Here is a 24,821-nt window from a genome sequence, read left to right as displayed (position 1 = left end):
TGGTCCAAAAGCTATTTTGGGTATATTGACGCAGTAGCAAAATTATACCACAAAAATACTAAAAAAATATATATACCGAAGTCTATGTTTGGTATATTGATAGTAGTTTTTAATATATTTGTAGAATATGGTCCTATTAAAAATGAGTAGAGTAGTTATTAATATTACAACCATTACAACACAAAAAAAAGAAAATTATTTAACTGATTTGCCGTTTTACTGCTGATTTTGTTTCGCAGAACATGTGCATATTTTGTCACTATTATAATTGCAGCCACCCACTATTTGTGTGCATATCACGCTTGGCTGTGTTTTTCAATTACTCGGCCATTTAATGCAACCACATTTTACAACCACTGACCCACCCAAGCCAGCAATCCAACATTGTGAACATCGTGCCACTGGCAGCCTGTTAAATGCGCCACATGTGCGCCAACAATAAGATGTCGATAGATGGCGGGATATAGAGAGATAGATATACAAATTCGCCACACGTTTGCGGCAAAACTGGCAACCCAATTTATTATAGACATTTCCATACAAATTTGACAGATTTCCCTGCTCCGGATTTCATTCGCCTGCCAGATACACTTCATCATTCGGAGGGGATAAGTTGAAGAAGCGAGGCAGAGATTTCGACTCTACTGTTGGCACTTTGACCGCACAACTTCCGGGCAGCTCTCTCTCTCTCACTCTCTCACTCTCTCAGGTCTCTTTGGTCTGTGTGTGTTGATTGCTTTTTCGTTGGCCTGTCGCGTGCGTGACCGACATGTAGTCGCCAGACGGGGAAAATGTTATCACTCGGCTATACGGCTATTGAATTGATTAAGCTGTCTTCTTCTTGTCTGTCTTCTTTCACTTCTGCCGCGCCCCAAAAGTTTGCGGTTCGACCGTCAGATCGTTGAACGAAATTGTAATTAGTTTTCCATACGCTAAAACTTTTTGAGTTTCAAACAGATGGCAAACGAAAACAATTGAAGTGCTTGCTGTATCAATGGCATTCATAAATTCAATCATGTGTTCAGCTTATTTGCCCAAAAATGAATCAATTCCAAAAAGTGTTTGCATACAATTAGCCATCTATAGTCAGCAAATAAAGTGCTCGACTAATCAATTGATTAGCTAGTTAAACAAATGAAATGAGATGCGATTCATTCTCTCATTAGAGTATGGGTTTTGAGTTACATTTCGCAACTGCGCATCGATTCGCTTTCGCTTTCGCATTCGCATTCACATTTCGTATTCACTTAGCGAACCTCACATTAGGCACACTCGATTGCCATTTGCACGCACTTAACTCGAATATACATGTATGTATGTGTGTTTGGGATCGTTCGGCATATGTAAATATCAAGAAACGCCCCCTACAAAAAGAGTCACAATACATTTGTTATAATAAACTGGATGGAAACTGCAAAAGATGACGAGAGACGTTTCCTTGCGACCTTCATAATTCAGCGTTGCCTACTTTTAGGCGACGCTCAGTCGCCTCATATGTGTATGTATGTGAGTGTTTGTGTATGTGTGAGTGCTTCTATTAATGAGTGACACGCCCTCTGCCTCAGTGTTGATCATAAAAACCATAATGGGCAGCCATGCGACGCGTCCATAAAATCACAGCCAGCTCCGCACATAAATACAAATGCTCGCAAACTCGCACTGCGTATGTAAATGCGCACATATGTCTCTCTCACACACACACGCGCACACACACACACATACATGTTTGTGTAACTCGCAAATAATGAGATGCCGCTCGCGTTGAAAATATGTTCCATGTCTATGGCCCTTTTTTCTCGCTATTTTTCTGTACAGCAAAAGCAAAGGATTGCCCTTTTTGCACTTGTTTCAGCTGCTCTGCTCTCATTTGATCCGGCTGCCACTTTGAAACTTTCAAACGTGCTGGAATTTTGCGGTCCGCCCTACTAATAGAGCAACCGCACTTTATTACGCATACGCCATGTGAAGTGACCGATTTCCTGTGTCTCGGGCTCGGTCTCGACCTTCGATTTCGCTTCACAACTCTTTCAACTTTTGCGATAAATTGCGGCCTATTTAAAATTATGCAAAATTATGCCAACTGAAATAAAGCCACTAACAAGCTTTGCAGCTTGGGTTTTTTTTTTTTTTTTTTGGTATGTAATCAGAAAAAGAGTTTGGGATAAATTCGCCGAATTAAGCCCGAAACGTTAAAAATATCTGAATAATCCTGAATTTACTTAATTCAAGTGCGAAAATGCTTCATTCCTTTCATCCCTAAATATGCTTAAGCTGGGTATTAAAAATTTAATACCATATTTTTTAAAAAATACTGCCATTTTATTACTATTATTTTTTGATTAGCATTTATCTCATCAATTAAAACTTACTTGTTTGCTACTATCTGAACTATGATCAAAGTCACTGATTAAAATTGTAAATAAAGATTCGATATATTAGGTATTTAAATAAAAATGAATTGAACAATTCTATTCCAAATGCATACTTAAATATCTAAGCCTAAGTCTAGTCGAAAATACTTGATTTTTTCAAATTCTTTTTCTTTCAGTGTACAAACATATTTCCAGCATTTAATCTCGAAATTATGTTGTACACGTACTGCACAATTGTTTTGCATAAACGAAACGAAACGAAAGTAAAGAAATGAAAATGGAAATGGAAACGTTCTGCTATCTTTGTATCTAATGTGGCCATTTCAAAAAAAGTCATTTGCTCTATTCCCTTTTTGACTTTATATTTTTATACTTTCACTCGTCCATATAATCTTTGCCATTTTAATCTCTGCCGTTGCAGTTGAGTTTATTTTGGATGTTCTGGATGTTGGCTGGCCGAAAAACTTCAACTGTCGACATTTGGGCTAATTTATTGTTTTGGCTCGTTCCATTTATGAGCTGCTCGCTGTCTCTCTCTCTTTTACTGTCGCTTTGCGTTGCCAGCAACTTTACCTGCCACTCAGTGTATACATCTTTTTTTCTTTTCTCGTTGTTTTTGGTTTTATTTCGTTTCTTGTTGTTGTCTTGTGCGCCTAGCTTTTATTTTATTTCCATGCACTTTTGTCTTTGGCCTCGGCTCCTTGGCACACATAAAGTATTATACTTTATTGCATACTTTGGGGGATATTTGCCCGCCATTAAAGCAGAGCAGATTTCAGCACTCATTTGCCATTCCATTTGCTCCTTAGTTGGAAATCGTTGCGTTGCGCATCCGCTTAAGTATAACTGTGTTTGTCTCGTGCGTCCTTTGTGGCACGCATTGCAGCTTGTGTGCATAATTGGAGGCACGAGCATAAGTCCGACTCTCTTTCTATTTTTCTTGTTTCGTTGTTGTTGAGCGCAGCGCAGCGCAGAGCATCGCATATTTCACAAAAACGTGCCAATAACACGACGCAACCGGACGAGGACGAGGCCAATTTGAGTTGAGTTGCGTTGGGCAGCAGTAAAGTGGAGGCGACGTCTGCAAACTTGCCACACGGTGTGCCGTGTTGCAAATAACACTTGCAAAAACATAAAACTAACAAACTCAAAAATAAGAGCAATCAACTGAAAGAAAGGTAGGAGCACAACTACAACAGCAGCAACAGCAACAACAGCAACAACAGCAACTACAAAATCAGGCTGAAACCGAAAAAGAGAAAAACGAAAAATGCTGCACGCGCTGTGGGGAAATTGCGAAACATTTTGAAACGTGACAACGCCTTGAAAATTGCCAAACGATTGCGGAAACCAATTTGTGGCAGGTGCTACACACACTCGCACACATATATATACACACGCACACTCGCTCACAGTTTCAACTTTCAACTTTCAGCATTTAGAGCTGTACTACGCCCAGTTTTGAGTTTCCACAGTTTTCCTATGCTCGGCCATAAAAATCACGAAGCCAAGTGCAAAAATAAAAATGCCTGCTGCAAATTGTTCTGTTTAACCAAGCCAACATGCAACACTCACTCTCACTTATAGTCTGGGGCATGCCACATTTCCGAGTGGCAAGAGCAAGGAAACGAATCCTTGGCAAGTTGATAAATTGAGCGCGTGACAAAATAATTCAGGACACGCAAAATCATAAGAGCCGGTGACCCAAATTTATGCCCAACATTTATTCATCCTCCAGCCAAATGATTTGCCACATTTTCAACTCGACATTATGCACAAAGGCAAACAACACAAAACATCCCAGTTGTGTCACGCTTATTTGTTCTGCCAGATCAGCTCTATTTACTATATATACATATATATGAATGTGGCTTTCTTTGTCCGTGGGGTATTGGCCATTTATCAAAAGCGAGACTCGGCTAATAAAGTCACTTTGACTTGGTTTTTAATTAACATTTTACGGAATTCAGTTGCCTCAAACTTCCACAAAAGGAAAAGCTTTAATATAAGTTGTTCAACTTTAGTTTTTGCTAAGCTATTCAAACAATTGCCACAATCAAATATATTAAGACTGCATTTTATTTCTAAAACTTTTAAGAATGGCTTTATCAAATAGTTTTACAATTGAAGATTGCAATAAAAGTATTTAATTATTCTGTATTTTGCTTCTTATTAGGCCCGAATCAAATTTCGCTGGTGCAATATACATACATATGTTGAAGTATTTTGAAAAATAATATAAAATTAAATGGCATGCTAATACTACGAAGCTCGTTGTCAATCCAAAAACACAGAAGAGAGTATGAAAGCTACAGCCGATTGTGCTCGACTGTGTGACACCCGCTACCCATTTCGAATAAAAGCATAACAGTGCAGTATTATGCTTGAAATATACCAAATTAATATATCGCAAAAATAGTAAAATATATTAAGGACAATATTTGGTATATTGTGTTCAAAATATATCATAGGATAGAAAATATACCAGATTGCGACTAGGACACTTATAGATTGGTTCTCTTTTTAAAATATACCAAAAATATAAAAATATACCGAAGACAATATTTAGTATATTGAAACCCATTTTAATTAAATTCAAAACAGTTTGGCATTGTTCTTATAATATACTAAATCAATAAACTGCAATAATATTAAAATATACCAAAGGCTGTGTTTGGTATATTTATATAGAACAACATTAAAAATATACCATATAGACGCAATCTAGGTCTCAAATATTATATACATACTATTAAAGAAATAAAAAAAAAGAAATTAAACGAAAAATTTTCTATGTTAATATTACAATTACTTTTGTGAAGCACAGCTTTACTTTGATTACCTCTTTCTCTCTCTCAGCTAAGTTAACAAATTGAGATTAGAATTTGTTGCTGAATAAATTACTTAGCTTAAGCAACTCGATGCTTACGTTTTATTTATTCAACACAGAAATTGAGGAGACCATTTGACACTCACTTAAGTTGCTCTCTTCGAGCCCTGAAACGTTGCTGCTCAACACACCTACTAAATATCCATACACTACTCTGCACTAAAGTCAAGGCTTAAGCTGGCTATTTATGGCCAGGTGTCTGCATCACGTGTCCCACTTTAGTTTTAGCATACACGCATAGCTAGCTTTGGGGCAGACCGTTTTATGGCTGACATCATAAAGGTCTGTTTTGTTTGCATAGGTTTCCTTCGATTCGCTTTTGTTGTGTGTTTCTTTCGTTTCATTTGAGTTTTCTGAAAACAGTCTAATGATTGAAGCAAACAGCTAATCAGCAGTTTCAATTTTCCAACAATCACAAAAGAACACAACATCATCGACAACAACAACAACAACAGCAACACACGACAGCGGCAATAAATCACTCAAAACTAACTGCAACCACGTGGCGTATGCGCAATGTTGACATTGCTCTGCTCTCAACCGACTGCAATTACCACGGCATGGGACGACTGATGTGATACTTTCTTTTTTTTTCAGACCAACGGCGCCGCACAGTGTGCAGCAAGTAGCTTGAAATTTGTTAATTGAGAACTTATCAATGGGCTTATCGATGAAATAAGTTAAAGATCAATAAAAATATCACAAATATTAAACTTATAAAAAAGTGATAATTAAATAGTTAGAGAGTTATAATTAGAAAGTCTGAAACTTTCAGTTCAAAATGAATTAACTATTGATATTACACTAGATGAATTGAACATGAACTTAAAAATAGTTGAAGAAATTTTATACTTTTTAAATATTTATCACTTTTACAATTATCGCTATATGAAAATGATTTAGTAAAAACTTGCCCAAAAATATTTTAGATTTTATTAAAATGAAAAAAGAAAAGAAAAAAGCTGAAAAGTTGTTTCCAATAAGCTAAGCAATTTTCATTTAGAAATTTAAAGAACTTAAAGTCTTTTTTCTTGGAATGATAATTGTTTACCCCAAGCAGCGGTTGAATTTCTATGTGGTTTTAAAAAGTTAAGGAATTAATCTAGAAGTTTATTAAGATTACAACTTGTTTCTCTATTTTTAATAATTTGAATGCCCACTCTTAGCAGCCATTCAATTATGATGCACATCATATAGGGATCGTCATTAAGCCAACTAAATACACACAGCATCCGCAGTTTTGTTCCACTGTGCGCGTAGCAGCTACACACGTGTAGCCAGTGAACCATTTGACAAGGGGGCTGATGTCCTTCGCTGATGTCAGAGTTGCTTTTAGTGGCCGCCACCAAAATCAGTTGAGGCCAGAAAATTTGTATGCAAACAAAGCTGACAAAGTCCCACCTCCTCGTCTCCCCCCACCCACTTCCCTCGCATGTTCGCGAGAGTTTCACAGCGAAGTCGCATCACAAATCTATTCTCTACATTCGCTCTTTCTCTGTTTCTCTCTCTCTCTCTTCCCCGTTGGGGACTGCGTCATATGATGTTGGACAATGAAATCGGTGGGGGCGAGAGGGGAAAGGCAGATGCTGCGGCTGCGGCTGATGACGATGATGACAAAATATTTGCGCATAGCTAAATGACCTAGTTGGCTAGAGAGGTGTGGGGGGAAGGGGGCGAGGAAGGCGTGACCCACACTTTCATTATTTCTTTTATTCATTTTATGCATTCACAGAAGGCGCGTCGATAAAAATTTTCCCGCTCATTAATTTTTATTGCATACTTTTTTGGGCCAGAGTCAGTGAGTGCTCATATAGTATGTATGTGTGTGAAAGTGTATATGTATGTGTGTGTGTGTACAGCAATTAAGTTCAACCGCGTGTTAACAAAAACCTCAATGATTGCGGCTTTTCAAGGGTTGCCAAGTTTAATTAAATAGCTTCGCCATGCTGTGGAATGCCAAATCGACAGTTTACATAATAATTACATAGGTCCGCTCTCTCGTTGCTGCTGCTGCTGATGTTGCTGCTACTGTTGCTGCTGCTGTTGCTGCTGCTGCTTCTCTTGCAGCTTTCGATAATAAATTGCATTTGCTGCTTGCGGCCAGAGCTGTCACTCGATGTAACAACTAATTAACATCCATTGGGACATTCGACTCGAAGACTCACACTCTTTTGCTCTCGGCTCTCGCTCTTGTTCCTCTAAATGGCATGCCATTAAAAATTAATTAAACACATAAACACACTCTCACTCCCACACACACACACATACACTCACACTCAAGTGTGTAGTTCATTCCATTCAGCTGCCAATTAAGACAAAAGCCAGAGCTGACTTTCAAGGCTGGCTGTGGCAACAAATCAATTCGAAGGCCCAGCCAAAAATAAAGTGTTGAGTGAAATGTGTTTTCCTTGCACAGAACACACACATACACACTACTGCAGCTGTGTGTATGAGTGTGTATGTGTGCGTGTGTAATCCATAATTTAGACCTGTCTCTAGTCACGTCTTCTGCGCATTTCACTTAATGCAACGTGCAGCATAAAAATGCACTCGCTTTCCTTTAGTCACGGTTACACACTTTACTTACGCGTGTGTGTATGTGTAACGGAGTGTGTCTGTGAATGAGCAGTGTATGTGTGTGTGCGTGTGCTGTACATGTGAAGTTGACTTTCGCGTGGTCTCTGCATTAATTGAAACTTTGATTTCGATTTATCGTGACGCGCGACCCGTTGGGAAATTTCACTTTTAGCAACTGCGCGCGACGCTTTTGTGCGAAACTTTTCCGACAGCAAATTGCAATGGAAGTTGCTTGATGCAACCAACTACTCTGTTGCTAGTTTGTAAAAGTCGACACACAATATGTAGTTATAAGTTGCACGTTTATCGACAAATTGTGCACTTGTTTAGCTAACAAAATGATACAATATTTCAACTATTTTTAAAACTACTCTTAAATTGCAATAAGGACAAAAGCAAACAAAAAATCTTTTCAAAGATATCTTTAAGCAAATAAATTGTTTTATTTTTGGACTTAAAACGAATTGAATAAATAATAAAACAATTGTTGTTAAATCATATTTTAAATCAATCAATCAAATCAAGCTATGTATTAATAACAAAAAACAATAATTACCAAAATTAAACAATCATTAATTAATGGAACAATTGCAAGTAATGCTTCAACGCTTTAATTGAATGTGTCGAATTCGTCGAATTGAAATTGTATGCGTAATTGCATTTAAAATTTCATTCGATTATCGCTTATCGTTTGGGATCAAGAGCATACTATAATTTAAAGTAATAAACACAATTGCGATTGCATAGCGCGCTTCATTAAGCAAATTAAGTGCGATTTTGGACGTAATTTGATGTCATGCATTGATTGAAGGTCAAATGGATAAAAGGGATAAGTCAACGAATAAACATTACTTATACGCCACGGATGCCTGACGCAGTCGCAGCAATCAATTAATCAATCTGTCAATTAGTTGAATGACAGCCAGTCAGAGAGGGCCAAGAACGCAGCGCCCTTAATTATGCAGTAAAAATAATGAAAGCGAGAAATCATTAGCATATTATTTGCACAAAGTGTGTGTATTTGACTGGGAAAAGCAACTTAAAGGAGTACGAAAAGAAGCAAATACAATTAAATTGCAAGGGCAATAAATAAACCAAACGAAGCCAAGCCAAGCGAAACACAAAAAAAGAACAGGGCAGGACATCACCGAGAAGAAGGGGCAAACAAGACCAAAGTTTTGCATACTGACAGATGCGGCTGCTTAACGAAATATGCAAATTGCCTAAAAGTATGCCAGAGAGACAGACAGAAGCAGCAGCAATAGCAATAGCAACATCAGCAGCAGCAGAAAGAGAAACAACAGCAGAAACAATGGCTGGCAGACGAACAAACAGCATTTCGCAATTAGTGCAACTGTCAACAAGACAGCGTCGTACAGTGGGGCAACCCAACCTTGCCACTTGCCACATACTGTTTGTGGATGCCACACACACACACACAGTCATACACACTCGCTGTACATGAGAAGAACATGACCAATGCAAGGCCACAACTATAGACTATGTCAGCCACCGTCTTCCAGTCGAGTGCCTGCCGACTACAACTTGCTTGTCTGTCTGCCCAGTCTGCTCGCTGACTGCTGCTCGCTGACTGCTGCTTGCTGCCTGCTGCCTGCTTGCATGCCTGTCAACGTCCGTCATGGGGCGTAAGTGGCACACATTTCTGGTTCTTGTGGTTTTGCAGTCCTCGTCCACTTTCAGTCGCAGTAGCAGAAGCAGCCGACGTGTCTCAGCCAGAGAGTAATAGCCGCAAAAGCTGCTTAGCCAGCAAACACTTCAACTGCCAGAATGCGATACCAAGGGCCATCAAATTAATATTCCAGGTGGAGACTTCCACGACTCGTCCAGTAGCGAGAGTATTTCAGGACTCTTCCAATTGAGTCTTCCACGACTCTTCCAGTAGAGTCTTCCACGACTCGTCCAGTAGAGTCTTCCACGACTCGTCCAGTAGAGTCTTCCACGACTCTTCCAGTAGAGTCTTCCACGACTCTTCCAGTAGAGTCTTCCGCGACTCTTCCAGTAGAGTCTTCTACGACTCTTCCAGTAAAGTCTTCCACAACTCTTCCTGTTGAGTCTTCCACGACACTTCCAGGAGATTTTTAAGCGTCTCTTCCAGGAGAGTCTTTTAGGAGAACAACTTCTCTACGAAAAAAATATGGCTAAACAATTTTTAAATAGAAAACAAAGCACTTTTTATATAAATCAAAGCACTCAGTCAAATGTGGAAATACTTATAATTAAAAAACAAACAAAAAATTCAATAGGCGAATAAATAAATATAGCAGCAAGCACCACATTACTGACAACTGCTTATAATAATAATCATAATAATTATGTATAATATATTAAAGTTCATAAAACGGCGCCTCAAAGCCAGACATAATTCTCTCTCCCTTTCAGTCTCTCTTTCTCTCTCAATCTTTCTCTGTATCTGTCTGTCTATGCTCCGTCTTCGTCTCCGTCTCCGTCTGTCTTGCTCTCGTTCTCCATCAAACACTTCAACTGCCAGAATGCGATACCAAGGGCCATCAAATTAATATTCCAGGTGGAGACTTCCACGACTCTTCCAGTAGCGAGAGTATTTCAGGACTCTTCCAATTGAGTCTTCCACGACTCTTCCAGTAGAGTCTTCCACGACTCTTCCAGTAGGTTCTTCCTCGACTTTTCCAGTAGAGTCTTCCACGACTCTTCCAGTAGAGTCTTCCACGACTCTTCCAGTAGATTCTTCCTCGACTTTTCCAGTAGAGTCTTCCACGACTCTTCCAGTAGAGTCTTCCACGACTCGTCCAGTAGAGTCTTCCACGACTCGTCCAGTAGAGTCTTCCACGACTCTTCCAGTAGAGTCTTCCTCGACTTTTCCAGTAGAGTCTTCCACGACTCTTCCAGTAGAGTCTTCCACGACTCTTCCAGTAGATTCTTCCTCGACTTTTCCAGTAGAGTCTTCCACGACTCTTCCAGTAGAGTCTTCCACGACTCGTCCAGTAGAGTCTTCCACGACTCGTCCAGTAGAGTCTTCCACGACTCTTCCAGTAGAGTCTTCCACGACTCTTCCAGCAGAGTCTTCCACGACTCTTCCAGCAGAGTCTTCCACGACTCTTCCAGTAGAGTCTTTCACGACACTTCCAGTAGAGTGTTCCACGACTGTTCCAGTAGAGTCTTCCACGACTGTTCCAGTAGAGTCTTCCACAACTCTTCCATGACTCTTCTCGGAGATTTTTCAGCGTCTCTTCCGGAAGAGTCTTTTAAGTGAACAATTTCTCTGCGAAAAATGAAATGTCTAAACAATTTTTTAATAGAAAACAAAGCACTTTTTATATAAATCAAAGCACTCAGTCAAATGTGGAAATACTTATAATTAAGAAACAAACAAAAAATTCAAAGGGAGAATAAATAAATATAAAATTTTTTTAAACGCTATGAGAGACTCGACAAGTTTTGTTCCTTTTAAATGTATTAGGCTTAGCTAGATTTCTTAAAGTGTTCTTTTTTGTGCCATATATTAAGTATACGTAAAATAACTAAGATTGCATCTATGTATGTCAAGAGAAACATATTGTACACAAATATGTGCAATTTCTTTTCATCTCGCCAAATCGTTTAGCAGCAAACAAAGAAAATAGAAGTAAAGAGGAATACTTAAAAGTTGAGAACAAACAAATCAAGAATTTCTAAAGAAGAAAAATAAATAAAATACAGCTGGAACATATAAAAGAGCGTATGGGAGGCTCGATTAGATTTGTTTCCTGTCTCTTTGTAAATATAAAACAAAATATAATAATGAGCTATGCTCAGCTTTTGTTACTTTAAATAATTGCTTCCTAGTGTCACTCTCATATTAAGTATACGCACACGAACAAAGCGAACATATTTGTATTTTAAAAATATTGTCTAGAATTTTTTGCAACTTATTTTCATCGCGCCAAAAACGTTTAGTAGCAAACAAAATACTTTTTATACGCATCATAAATATGAGAGAAGGAAAAAGAGAGACTCAGCGAGTTTCGTGTGTGTGTTTTGTGGAACACGTGCGATTAGCACGTGATTTCATTACGAGTATGTTTTGGAATTTATTAGGCATCCCAAACAGCGGCGCATTCGCTGCTTATTTTTATGATGCCTTGTCATGATTAATTTGGCTTTATGTTTATAACAAGACGAAGAAGAAGAAGAAGAAGAAGAAGGAGAATAAGGAAAAAAAAGTGCTGCAGCCAAAACTTGCCATTCAACTGTTTTCTCTTGTGTCTCTTTATCTTTGCAGGTAAGCATGGCTGGCATCTCGCCATCATCATCATCAACAACATCAACATCATCGTCGCATCTACGGAGGGCGGTTGTCACGCCCCTTTAGTCCATGTACAATTTCACGCTGTGTGCGCGCCCTAAAGCATTTGTGGAGCATGTAAGATATGAAAGGCAAATGAAAGCAAATAGCCAAGACCGAAATGAGGATGAGGCGATGGCGAAGACGAAGACGACTACGAATAAGTATAAGAATAAGAGTAAGAATAAGAACAAGACGAAGACGAAGATGAAGAAGCATAACAAGCGAGGAAAAGAGAATGAGAATGGTGTAGGAAAAAGACCTAAAGTAGTGAACTGATGAAAGAACAGAGAACTCTAATTGAATTTCACATGTGTGTGTGTGTGTGTGTGTGTCGGAGTTAAGTATACGCACAGTATGTTTAAGTATGCAAGCATGTGTATGTCTGCGTGTGTGAATGTTTTTTGCTGTATTACTGTCGCTCTGAAAAACTTTCAATAGCATTTCAATTTGAATTTCTCTGCACTCACTTTGTATAAACAAGCCAAAAGCGGGGGATGTAGAACGAAGCTAAAGAATACTTCACACACACGGCGACTGCAAATATACTCTGCATAAATCAAAACTTGCTTGAGGAAATGTGGCAAATGAAAGTTTCAACACTTCCATCGAGGAAGCCAAATTAATTTCCAAAATAATGCAATCAGCAAAAAGAAATTTGTTGTTGTTTGTCTCTAATATCCGAGATTAAAAGATAACACACACACACACTCACATATGAGATGCAAGCAGCTGCTGCTGACGCGTATGCTTTGCATTTAGCCTAGTTAAAAATGTGCAGCAGGCGACAAAGAAAGGGATAGAGATAGTGTGAAAGAGCGAGAACGTGAGAGAGCAAGAGAGCGACAAATAAAAACAAACTCAAACTACGAAACTCAATTAAACTGTGCAGCACATTTGGCTGCTGTTGCTGCTGCTGTTGCTAAAGCTATTTCATTATACGACAAACAAACACCACTAATGCAAACACACACACACAGACTTGCACACAAACTCAGTCAAACATACATACACACACACAGTCGCATAACATAGTTCGAAAATATTTAAAGCGCTTTTCAAATGGCTGCAAAAAGCGTGACAAAAAAAACTCGCCCCCATTTCTCTCCCTCTCTCTATCTATCTCTCCTCTCTTTCTCTCTCTATCTATCTCTCTCTCCCTCTCTCTCTGTTTTGCTTAGCATTCTTCATTCAGTCATGCTCTTCCCCTTTCGCACTTATAGACAATTAATGGCTTTGCAAACTTTTAACGCTTTTCACAACATATTACAAACATTTGCGCGAAAAATTCGCGACGTCCGAGAAATTTCCCAAATGAAATTCCAGAATAAATTGCCATGGACACGCCCACAACAACGCCCTCTAATGAATAGCTAGATAAATATCTCAAAAGCAGCAGAAAGCAGCAAGCACCACATTACTGACAACTGCTTATAATAATAATCATAATAATTATGTATAATATATTAAAGTTCATAAAACGGCGCCCCAAAGCCAGACATAATTCTCTCTCCCTTTCAGTCTCTCTTTCTCGCTCAATCTTTCTCTGTATCTGTCTGTCTATGCTCCGTCTTCGTCTCCGTCTCCGTCTCCATCTGTCTTGCTCTCGTTCTCCATCTGTCTAGGCTCATTATGGGTAGCTGGCTCTTGATAATAGATGCTTATTATTCAAGTACGCGCCGCCAGCTGCGACTTCCAGCTGCGAATACAGGTGGCAACAACGACTCAAAGCACTTGCCAGCATTTGTTAAGTTAATAAGGCGTCCCAACAGCAGCAGCAGCAACAGCAGCAACAACAAATGAAAATGAAAATGAAATACTCCTGCCCCATAGGCCTCCTCATCCTCTGGTGTGTGGCATGCCACAGTTGTTGCCTTCTCGCACCTCTCGCACCTGTGGCAGCTTGCTGCTCGCTGCTTGCCTTAGGCTCCACCTCGCATGTTTAGCTGAACACACACACACACACACACCGAGGGAGTTGTTTGGCATTTGGAGGCTGTGGGTTGGTTGCCTTGGGGTTGCCTAATCAACTGGCGCTTATGTATTTAACTTTGGTTTCATATTCGCCCAGCGAGCACAAGCAAATGACTCATGCTTAGTCTTCGCGACTAGCGATGTGCACGTGCAACACGCGTGAATTCTCCAATCAAGAGCAACAGCAGCAGAAACAGAAACAGAAACCAACCAAATCCAATTATTCATTTTTTGCAAATAAAAAAAAAAATCTGCTCCAATCAAATTTTTTTAGAGAGCCATAAAAATTGCATATTTTTGAGATAAAATCGAAACGAAAATTTATGAATGTCAACAGCAGCGCAACTTTTAAGAAAGATCGAATTGGAAGAAGTTTTTTTAGGTTTTTGAAAATGTGCAAAATATTTTATAGACAGCACAAAAATTGGTTTCAAATTTAATTGCCATGTGTATAACATAATATTTTCTGCAATTTGAAATTGCTTTTTATTTATGTCGATTTCGAAACGAAAGTTGATCAATGTCAAATTGAATTGAGCAAGTTTTTCTGTATTTTATAGACACCTCCAAAATAGCTGAACAAGTTACGTTTTACAAAAAGTGTATAGGCTATTTGATATAAGACAAAAGATTTAAATTCAATTTTAATTGAAGTCTTGTATACAATTTGTATTGTATACAATTCGCGTCAAATTCAATACGAATCTTTATCAATGTCAACGTTGAATTGAGCAAGTTTTCTATGATGAAAAGAAATGGTTGTATTAAAATATTTATTTGTTTAAAAACGTTAGCTATAATTAAAATTAATACTAACACTATTAGTAAAGTAATGGCTGTAAAGGCCTTCAGCTTATACTAAAGTATAATTGACGCCGTTAGCTACATATATAACATAATATTTTTTACAATTTCAAAGTACTTTTCATCGACCAATTTTAGCCAAATTTCCAAGCTTTATGTATATTCAATTATAGTTGAAGTTTTCTAAAATATACAACAATTAAAGTGTAGCAAGTGAATAAATTGGAATACGCCCACAACTCTGGCAATGTTTGTTTGTAATTATTTAAGCCGCACATAAATTAAATTGCAAGCAATTTGAGAAAGCGGCAAAGCTATCAAATCCTGGCCAAGTCATATCCTCTGAGTTAAGCCCAAAATGGTTTTGCATAGCATTTTAATTAAAACAATTGTTTACTTATTTAAAGCAGCATTTGACTTAAGTGAATGCCATTAGTTTTTATTTGGTTTTTATTTAGTTTTTTCTTCTTCTGTGTTCATTTCATTTGAATAATGCTCGCGGAGCTTTAGAATAAATACACATTAAATGCAAAATAATTAAATGGCAATTGCATTTTCAAAATAAATATGCGATAATTGATTTTATGTTCAATTAAATATGACAGTTTTTATTTGCATTTCATATATTTTTTTGTATAATAATTTACGCATTTATTTATCATTATGCAAATGAGACAAAATAAATAATGCTATGCACGGAAAATGTCGAAAATAGAAAAATGCGGAAAATTGAAATCACGTGGCCATCATTATAAAAGTGATACGAAAAAAATTGCCGCAAATTTTGCGAAAAGACTTACACAAAAGTTGAGCGCATTTTCTTTTCAAAAAGTGAAACTTTAAGACCAACTCTCTGTGTATGTGTATGTGTGTGTGTATGGCCTGAAAACAGAAATTCGCCCCCCGAAACCCAAACTCAAACTCAGACGGAGGAAAACAACACTCAAGCGAACCCCAAGCCAAAGGCAACACGTGAAAGGCAAAGGCATAATTTTGCTTTTCATTTTTGCTGCGTTTAATGTGGAAACTTACTCATGTAAATGAAAAACGCAGGTGGTAAAACTTTTTGCTTAACTGAAAAGGCGGCCAAGGCACTAACACATACACATACGCACACACACACACACACACAGAAACAGAGAGCAACTGCTGTAAATGTATTGGCACTTGTATTTACATGATATTTAGAAAACACTCAGCTTCAAGTTGAAAGACTCGTCGTCGTCGTCGTCGACTCGCACATAAATTAACTTTGTTGCTTAGAGTTTCCTTAGCACAGTTTTTGTTTTTGTTTTTGTGTTTTTTCCTAGTTCTTTTTGCAGATGTCTGCTTAAGGAATTGTTTTTCTATGCGCATAGCAATGCGGTGGCACATTCATTTAATTACAATCATACAATGTCTATATATGTGCATATGTTGATTGCAATGATTTATTCCTAAGCAGTCAGTCCTCAGCAGCCTTTAAGTGCCCCCCACCGACAAAATCCCCAAAAAAGATCTCGCATCAAAATTATTATGTAGTTTTTATGTAATTGGAAAACTTTTACGACTCACATCCATACAATATATGTATGTATGTACATAAAGCAAACGGTTTTTGCTCATCTGATCCTAAAGTTTATTATATGATGCGTACGGTGCGTATGCGTCATATTTACTGCTCATGAAGCAATTCGGTTTGCATGCTGCAACTTTGTTTAAATTTGCCAAACTGTATTAGAAATAGTATGACAGTCGAATTAAATTAGCAAATAAAAACGAAGAGTAAAATATTGGAGTTGAGCCTGGTGGAAGATTGTATGCGCTAATCTGAATAATGAAATAAATAGAGTTGCTTAGATTTTACATTTATCTTACATTTACATATTTCTTCAATCTGTCTGTGAACTGAATTGATATTATGTATTGTTGAATATTAATTATTAATGTTAGTAATTGGTATATTTAAGCAATAGTTCTTCAGTCGAATTATTGATTGATTTGTTTTGCATTTATAAATCTTCAGTTAGAGCAGCAATAATATTATTGTTTTGCTCTCTCAGTAATCTATATTGAAACTAAATATTGTTTATTTATTAATAAGTATATTGCAATAACCGTATTTCGAATGAACTAAGTATTCAATTTTAATTTAAAGACATCTTCAATGAGTTCGCTCTGTGAACTGTCTGCTCACATTTCATATTTATGCAAAAAGGTTTTCTCTCTGTAGTCACAAAATTGAAGTTTTTACTACCCGAATTAAATTATATATACGGAATTAATTGGCTGCTTGACCAGCTGCATAAGTAACTAAAGTGTGCCAAGCACATTGTTAGAGTATTTTGTGAAATGAAAAGTTTTGACAAACTTGCGAGATTCCATGAATACATCTATCGCAATGGTATAATGAACGGTCTCTCGGGGTCGCTGTGTCGCCCCATATTATTTATGCTAATACAATGTTGATGCAAATACATACAAAATGTGTGTGTGTGTGTATTTGTGTGTGTGTTTATGGCCAAGCACTTATGCAGAGATACACACACAGACACACATACATACACAGACAGACGGCTGGTCATCAAATATGCATAAAAATTTGTGCTTTCTCTTCCTTCCTCTTACTCTCCCCCTCACTCTTTGATTCTCTTCGTGTTGCTATCTCGCTCTTGCTGGTTAGTTACATGTGTTATGTGGCATGTTAAACAAAGCTTAAAACTGTTGCCCAAAAACGGACTGCGGCCATATTAAAAATGTAACCAGCCGAAATGAGGAGCAAGACTGGGTCACATCACAACACGAACAACACGAGAGCAGAAAAAGACACACATACACACACACACACACACAAATGATGTTAGGCTGCAAGCAGTGAATGCTAGACTAATAGATACCCTATTTCTTTATCAAATCTTTAAACAAGCAGCAGAAAGTAATGATTTCGTATTTCCTGCAATGTTGCTCATTTCTCATTTGATAAAAATAAATTACGTATACGTACGTTAAATTAATATTTTAGTGCATTAAGTTATTTAAGTTCTTAAGTTATTTAAGTTCTACTGCTGTCGTATTTTTTGTGCAAAGCTCTGCTTAAGTGGCTCACTCTTCTTCTAATAAAAATATATTACGTATACGTATGTTGATTCAACAATATTTAGTTTTACATTTGAAAACAAGTTTTCTATTCTTATGCAATATTTTGTTAAAAGTGCTGGGCTCATCAGCTAGTAAAATAAATTACGTATACGTACGTTGTTGTCGAAATTTAAAGCAAGTTTTCTTTTACATTTGCCTACGTTTATACAAACAGCATATTCTACTAATAGCGTTCAACTATGCAAATAAATTACGTATACATACAGGTGTAGACAAGTTTTCTTGTCCACAAAAAATAAGTTCGTTTTGTAAATCGATTTAAGGATTGTTTCGATATTCGTACTATTTGTTATTTTTCAGAATTTTATTACCTAATATTTATATGAAATAATAAGCAGCAACTTCTTAGTCTCTACCTACTAAATAGTATCTATCTCGTTGCGTTATTATCTAGTATACAAAATCTAACGTCTAATTAGCATCCTCCTGCGATCTCATCACACCCCTTTTAGCGTGCCATTTTATGTTTGCAGGGTGTGCAAAACAATAATATGAACGGTTGTTAGAGTTTATTGTTGTTCTTGTTGTAGTTGTTGTTTTTGTGGTTGTTGCCGCTGCGTGCGCCTGCATGCTGATTTCCGTTTGCCGTTTATGAGTATGCATACACGCACACCCGCTCGGACACACACACACACACACACACATACACACTAGTACAGCCGCAGACACGTCAAGACACGCTTAAAGCCATGTAGCGTGAAAATATGCAGGACCATTTCTCGCATATGAAAACGCAATTTTTATGGCATACATTTTTAATAAACTCAGCAGCTCATCGATTGCCGCCGCCATCCATTGCAATGCCAAAGTTAACAAATGCACACACACACACAAGCACACACACATGTGTGCACGTGCTCATCGATAAACATACATAAATTCGAATAAATATGCTTCAAGTGGGTCAGCTGCCGATAATGTCTAAGGGCTGCGCTAGTCCTTGTCGACAGAGACACCTGCCAGCTGCCAGTTGCCAGTTGCCAGTTGCCAGCTGCTAGTTGTTTGCTTGTTTGGTTGCCACAGCCTCCCATACAGGGTGCAGCAACCAAGGTTAAGCAAACAGTTTAAAATAATAAATTACATTTTATTGTACTCGTACTCACATTATTTATTTAGAAGAAGTGATGAAGGACAAGTTTTTGTGAACAAACCTAAAAAGAAGAAATCATTAATTAGTTTTGTATTATAGCTTACATTACATATATTACATATTCTTAATCTTAGTAAAACATAAATTCTTTTAAGTCCATAAATTCTTCTAGCTGCAGGAGAAACATAAAGAAATGTACACAAATATTTCAAAATTAATTTGTAGTTTCATAAATATTTTTATCTGCCGAATTTAAAAACACATTTTAAAGTAATTTTCAGTCTTATTTTTATGGTTTACGAATCACATTTAAAATGAATACTGACTTACGACTTTTGGTAATAATCTCATATATTTAAAACTGAATAATATTAAAACACATTTGTCATGCTCTCAATGAATTAATTCAAATTTAAAATTTGACATTTACCTTCATCGACATTTAAAAATATCACCCTGTATTGCTTTAAAATAATTTCCTTTTGGGCGTCTATTTATGATGCAATAATCCCACAATATATCTTTGCCAGACATCTAATATCAGCACAACAAATCAATTTAATGCGCCTTGACATTTAAATGAATAAATTATACAATGTTAAGCAGAGCTGCAACTGCTTGCTCAAAAATGAGCTGCCAGAGTCTTCCAAATCTTTGAGTGTAGCTTATGAATGAGAATACTGCAATTAAAAGTAATATATATTATATTACTTTTTATGCACGCTCTCTATAGCAGTATTTAAGAAATTTTCCAGTGTTTGGGAAAAATGCCTACTTACTAGCTTTGGCTGACAATCTGGTATATTTTGTATTATATGCTATGTATATTTTAAATCAAGTACTATGTCAATATACCAAATACAACCCTTTGTATATTTTTGTATTTTCACGGTATATTAATTTGAAACTCTTATAATTTGTAAACTCTTATACTTGTAGTTCTAATAATAATAATTTACAGCTACTATAATAGTTTATGTCTTTGACAAGTTGCAACATTTTTAAATTGTTTTTCATTTTTGTTTTATTTTTAGACACCCTGTAATTGTGAATTATTTGTTGTAGTTACAGTTACAGCTGCTTTCAACACCTTTAGAGATACTTCTGCTGTTGTATTTCGTCTGTCAATTACAATTATGGTAAATCAAGCGAACGCTGCGAGCCACAGCAAAAACAATTTTATTAAAAAAAAAAAGGAAAATAATGTCCAAGTAGATGAAATCGATGTTGTTGTTGCTTTTCACCGTTTTTTGGGCGTCGAATTCGCATTAATTTTGCACAGCATTTCAGCACCCAAGAATGTGACAAAGTGACAGCTAACAACAGCATTAAGCAAAAAGGATAGCAACTTGGCACTCAGTCCTTTTACTATATTTCACCTCACATAATTTCGGATGCATGTAATTGACAGTCGATTACCATCGCACCCAAAGAGAGGAATATAGTATATTTTGAAGCTCCTCATTCAGTCCCAAATTCAACTGAGTTGTCATTGTTGCGCTGCTTGAGTTTAAGATTGTGGTTGCGGCTGCGGTTTGTGGCTGTGGTTTCGCTCGTCACTTCTATTCACATTCTTAGTTCAGCAATTGTCCTGCGTTGTCACTTTTGAAATTTAAAAGTGCTCAAGTCAGCACTTTAAAGCCAACCGCAACACAAAATCTAAAGCTTTGCTTAGCATATGAGTTTGTCATGGAATCCACCGCAAAAAGCTCGATGCTTGAAACTTGCAACCACATAAAAGCTTGGGGAAAAGTTACGGGAAAAACTTAGCCAAGTCATGTTCCTGTCCAAGTCCTGTCCACCTGACTAGTAGAACGAAAGCTGCAAAAGCTGAGCTAAAACTTTTAGTCTAGATATAAACTGAAAATATTAATATTCTACCCTGTTGACAGCGGGTATAAAAACAGTTAGTTGTGATCTGTTAAAATGAAAGCGAAACATAGCAGAAAGTGCTTTACAATTTGCAACAATTTTGCTTGTTAAAGCAAAAGTTTCAAAATGCTAAGCTAGAACTTTTAGTCCAGTTATTAACTATAACAAACAGTTGGTTGTAATCTATCAAAATGAAATGCTTTTTTAGCAAGCACTATCAAATGGAAAATAAATTAAAAATATGCAAAAGATGCGCCTTTAAAAAAAATTTAAAAAAAAAAAAAAACTTAAGCATTAGCTAAAAGCGCGACTAATAGTAAAATGTTAAAAAAAAAATTGCATGATTTTGCTTGTCTAATTTTAAGCATTCATTTTTGAATTTAGTATTTTCATAAATATTAATTTATATATTCAATGTTGAAAAATTAAGAAATGTATATTTTGAAATCTATGTATTGAAATTTTAGGAATATTTATTATTTCAAAAATGGAAATTTATTTATTTAAAAAATGCAAATACGTATATTTTAAAAGCAAGAATATGTAAATTTAGTTGTCTGCAAATTTACATTTTTAAATCGATGTATAGGAATATGGTATTTTGTGAATAACAATTATTTATTCCAAAATGTACATATAGGTATTTACATTTATGTACATTTTCAAATAGATTATTGATAATGAATTAGACAAAAGCTTCCCCATTTAAGCGAGGGTCTGTTACAAAAGCTCTCGACGCGAAAAGCGCCGTTAAAGCTCTTTCCGTCAGACAGCTGATTGGCAATGCATATGTATGTGTCCCTTTCTTACAAACGTTCGCGCCCAAAATGGCGTGTAAGTGCGTGTGCGTGTTTGTGTGTGTGTGTGTGTACGCGCGTTTGTTTGTGTGTGTCGAAATGTAAACAATAACAACAAAGACGCCAACTAAAAGCGTCCCAAGTCGCTTAGCCAACGACCTACGAACGTCGCCGCCTGTCCGCCCGGCTTGCTCGACCCACACACACCAATAGGTATACACACACACATACACACACACACACACACACACACACACACACGCAGACGCAGATTTGCTGTTAAGCGTGTGTTTCATTCAGTTTCACTTTCAGTCGTCGCTTGACTTCCGCACGGAAGCGTTCGTTGCGTTCTCCTCTCTACTTTCTGTCTCTTCATCACACTTTAACTTTAATTTTTTTTTGTCTTTTTGTTGTTGTTGTTCTCGTTGTTGTTATTTTTGGGTGCGCACAAGACAACACAAAGTTCCAAAAAGAAAACAAACCGCAGCACACCAAAAAATACAAAAAAAAAAAAAAAAAAAAAAAACAGAACAAAAGAAAGAGGAAAAAATACTTATATAGTACATAAACAAAAACGTCTACGTCTATAAGACGTGTTCGCTTTGACTTGAAAGTTTGTTAAGAAATTTCAATAAAAATGTTTCCATCGTAAAACAAAAAATACAAAAAACCAACTCGGAAAAGGTCTCGCGGGAAATAAAGCAGCGAGTAACACAAAAAAAAACAAAAAAAATACATCGAAAAGGTGGCAAAAAAATAAAAATGAAATGAAATAAAATATTATACGCAAAGAGGCAAAAGGGAAAATAACAAAGCAGAAAAAAAGCGAAGAAAGAAAGAAAAATGTTCATTTCCCTGCCAAAGCTGCCAAGCTGCCAAGTTTTAGTTGCTGTTGCTGTTGCTTTTGCTGTTGTTGTTGCGCGCAATGAGAACAGCTGTTGTTGCCTTTTACTGTTATTATTATTATTGTTATCCATGCGTGTGTGTCTGCGAATGGGTGTGTGAGTGTGTGGGCGAGTGTGTGTGCGTGTGTGTTAAAAGTTACGCCATTTATCCGCCTTCTTTTCAAGTAAAACAATGAAGCAACGTCCATGGCCAACAAAATGAGCAACAATGGCATGTGTGTGTGTTAGTGTGTGTGTGTAAGCTGCGGCTATTAGCAGCATAAATCTATAAAGACATTTTTAATTTCCGTCGAACAACAACAACAGCAATAACTGTTGTAACTAACGTCAACAACAGCAGCTGTTTGAAATGCAGCTTAGATGCTGCCTCAATTTTTGCTCCCCTTCCCATTTACTCCTGCTCCCCTTTGTCTTTGTACCCCACTCGACTGTCAGACGCTGCTCACATCCTTTGCTCAAAAGGCACAAAGAGACAAGTAAGAAGGCTACAGTCGAGTGTGTTCAAATGTGAGATACCCGCTATCCATTTTCAATAAAAGCAAATTCGTAAAATATACCATATTAATATACCAAGAAAATACTAAAATATATTGCAAGCTATATTTGGTATATACTACATACATGAAATACCCGCTACCAATTTTAAATAAAAGCAAAACCATTCGGTATTATTCTTAAACCGAATAAATATTAAAATATACCCAAGGCTATATTTGGTATATCAATACAATTCAATATTTAATTGAGTACACCAAAAGCAACACCATGCTGTATTATTCTTAAAATATTCAAAATTAATATACCGAATAAATACTAAAATATACCGAAGGCTATATTTGGTATATCGATATAGTACTACATACATTCAATGCCCGAAATTCATTTCCAATAAATGCAAAATAAATGGGATTTTATTTTTAAAAAAATACCAAATTAGTATACCGAATGCTACATGTGGTATATCGAGAAAAATACTACACACATTCATGCAATACCAGCCATCAATTTTCAATAAAAATAAAAATATGCAGTATTATTCTTAATATACCGAATTAATACCGAAATATACGATATAGTACTACAATCAATAACTACAACAATATTCAATAGAGTACAAAATATACCTGACTGAGATTCAGTGCTTCATACAGACAAAAAAAGAGAGACAGACATAGGCATATCTCTATGGGATCAGTGATGCCAGCTTGTGCCTGTAACATACACAAAGCTATAATACCCTACTGCGCTATGGTTAGCGGGTATAAAAAGCAAAGCAAAGCAGCAACACAACTGTTTTGTTTGCCTGGCCCACAAAAAACCCAAGCTAACTATTCTGAAAGCCCAAATCCAAAAGCAGACCAGACGAGAGCAGGCCAGACCAAAGCGTAACCCATTCCCGCTGCCTCAAGCTGCTGCAAGACATTGTTTTCAATGCTGTAAAGGACTTGGCGCTGCCTTTGTTTGCACACAGCTTCAGGCTCAGCCTCCATATTGAGCGTGTGTACATGTCTCTGTTTCACTGTCTGTCTCAGCTACGTGTGTGTGTTTTGGTGTGTGTATGTGTGTGTATGTGTCTAGATATAGCCCATATATTCAATGTGGCACTGGCAGGACATTGATATACTCGCACAATGTGTATCACTTAGTGGCAGCTGCAAAAATGCATCGAATGCAGTTGAATACGAAGCGTCGCCTCCTTCTTCCTTCTACCTTCTACCTTTTGCCTTCTTTTCTTGCTGCCTTCTATTGGGTTCAGTATAATTTATTCGTTCATTCTTTTTCCTAAGGACACTCGCAATATTATGCCGAACAAGCGACACAAAAACAAACAAGACACTACTGCACAGCTCGAGCAGATACATATATAGTATATATTTTATACTGTATACACAGTTGACACAGCTCCAAAGCATCCTCAGCATGCGCTGCTATTGCTTCATTCTGTTTTCTTATTAGAATGTTCTGTTCTGTTGGACGAGCAAGTTGTTCAAACTACTTATAGTTGGTAGTCTTTTTAGGCAAACTAATAAAATTAGAACAGTCTTGTATCTAACAAAGAAATATTTCCTTATTTTTAATTG

At 36.9% G+C, this 24,821-nt stretch overlaps 1 protein-coding gene across 3 annotated transcripts in view; it reads left to right on the top strand.

Moving 5' to 3' along the window:
- The window catches only part of LOC117577963 (inactive dipeptidyl peptidase 10), a 146,611-nt gene that overhangs the window by 93,996 nt on the left and 27,794 nt on the right, over positions 1-24,821 (top strand). The window contains exon 1 of one of the 3 annotated variants that reach the window (XM_034263012.2): positions 22,369-22,580. The exons of the other annotated variants lie outside the window; for them this stretch is intronic. The gene's annotated coding sequence lies outside the window, so the exon portion shown is untranslated. Of the gene's footprint in view, positions 1-22,368; positions 22,581-24,821 lie in introns of those variants that run through there. 3 annotated transcript variants of the gene reach the window in all.

Source organism: Drosophila albomicans, chromosome X (genome assembly GCF_009650485.2).
Source record: "Drosophila albomicans strain 15112-1751.03 chromosome X, ASM965048v2, whole genome shotgun sequence".
Classification (NCBI taxonomy): Eukaryota; Metazoa; Arthropoda; class Insecta; order Diptera; family Drosophilidae; genus Drosophila; species Drosophila albomicans.
This window is presented reverse-complemented; position numbering and strand designations above follow the sequence as displayed.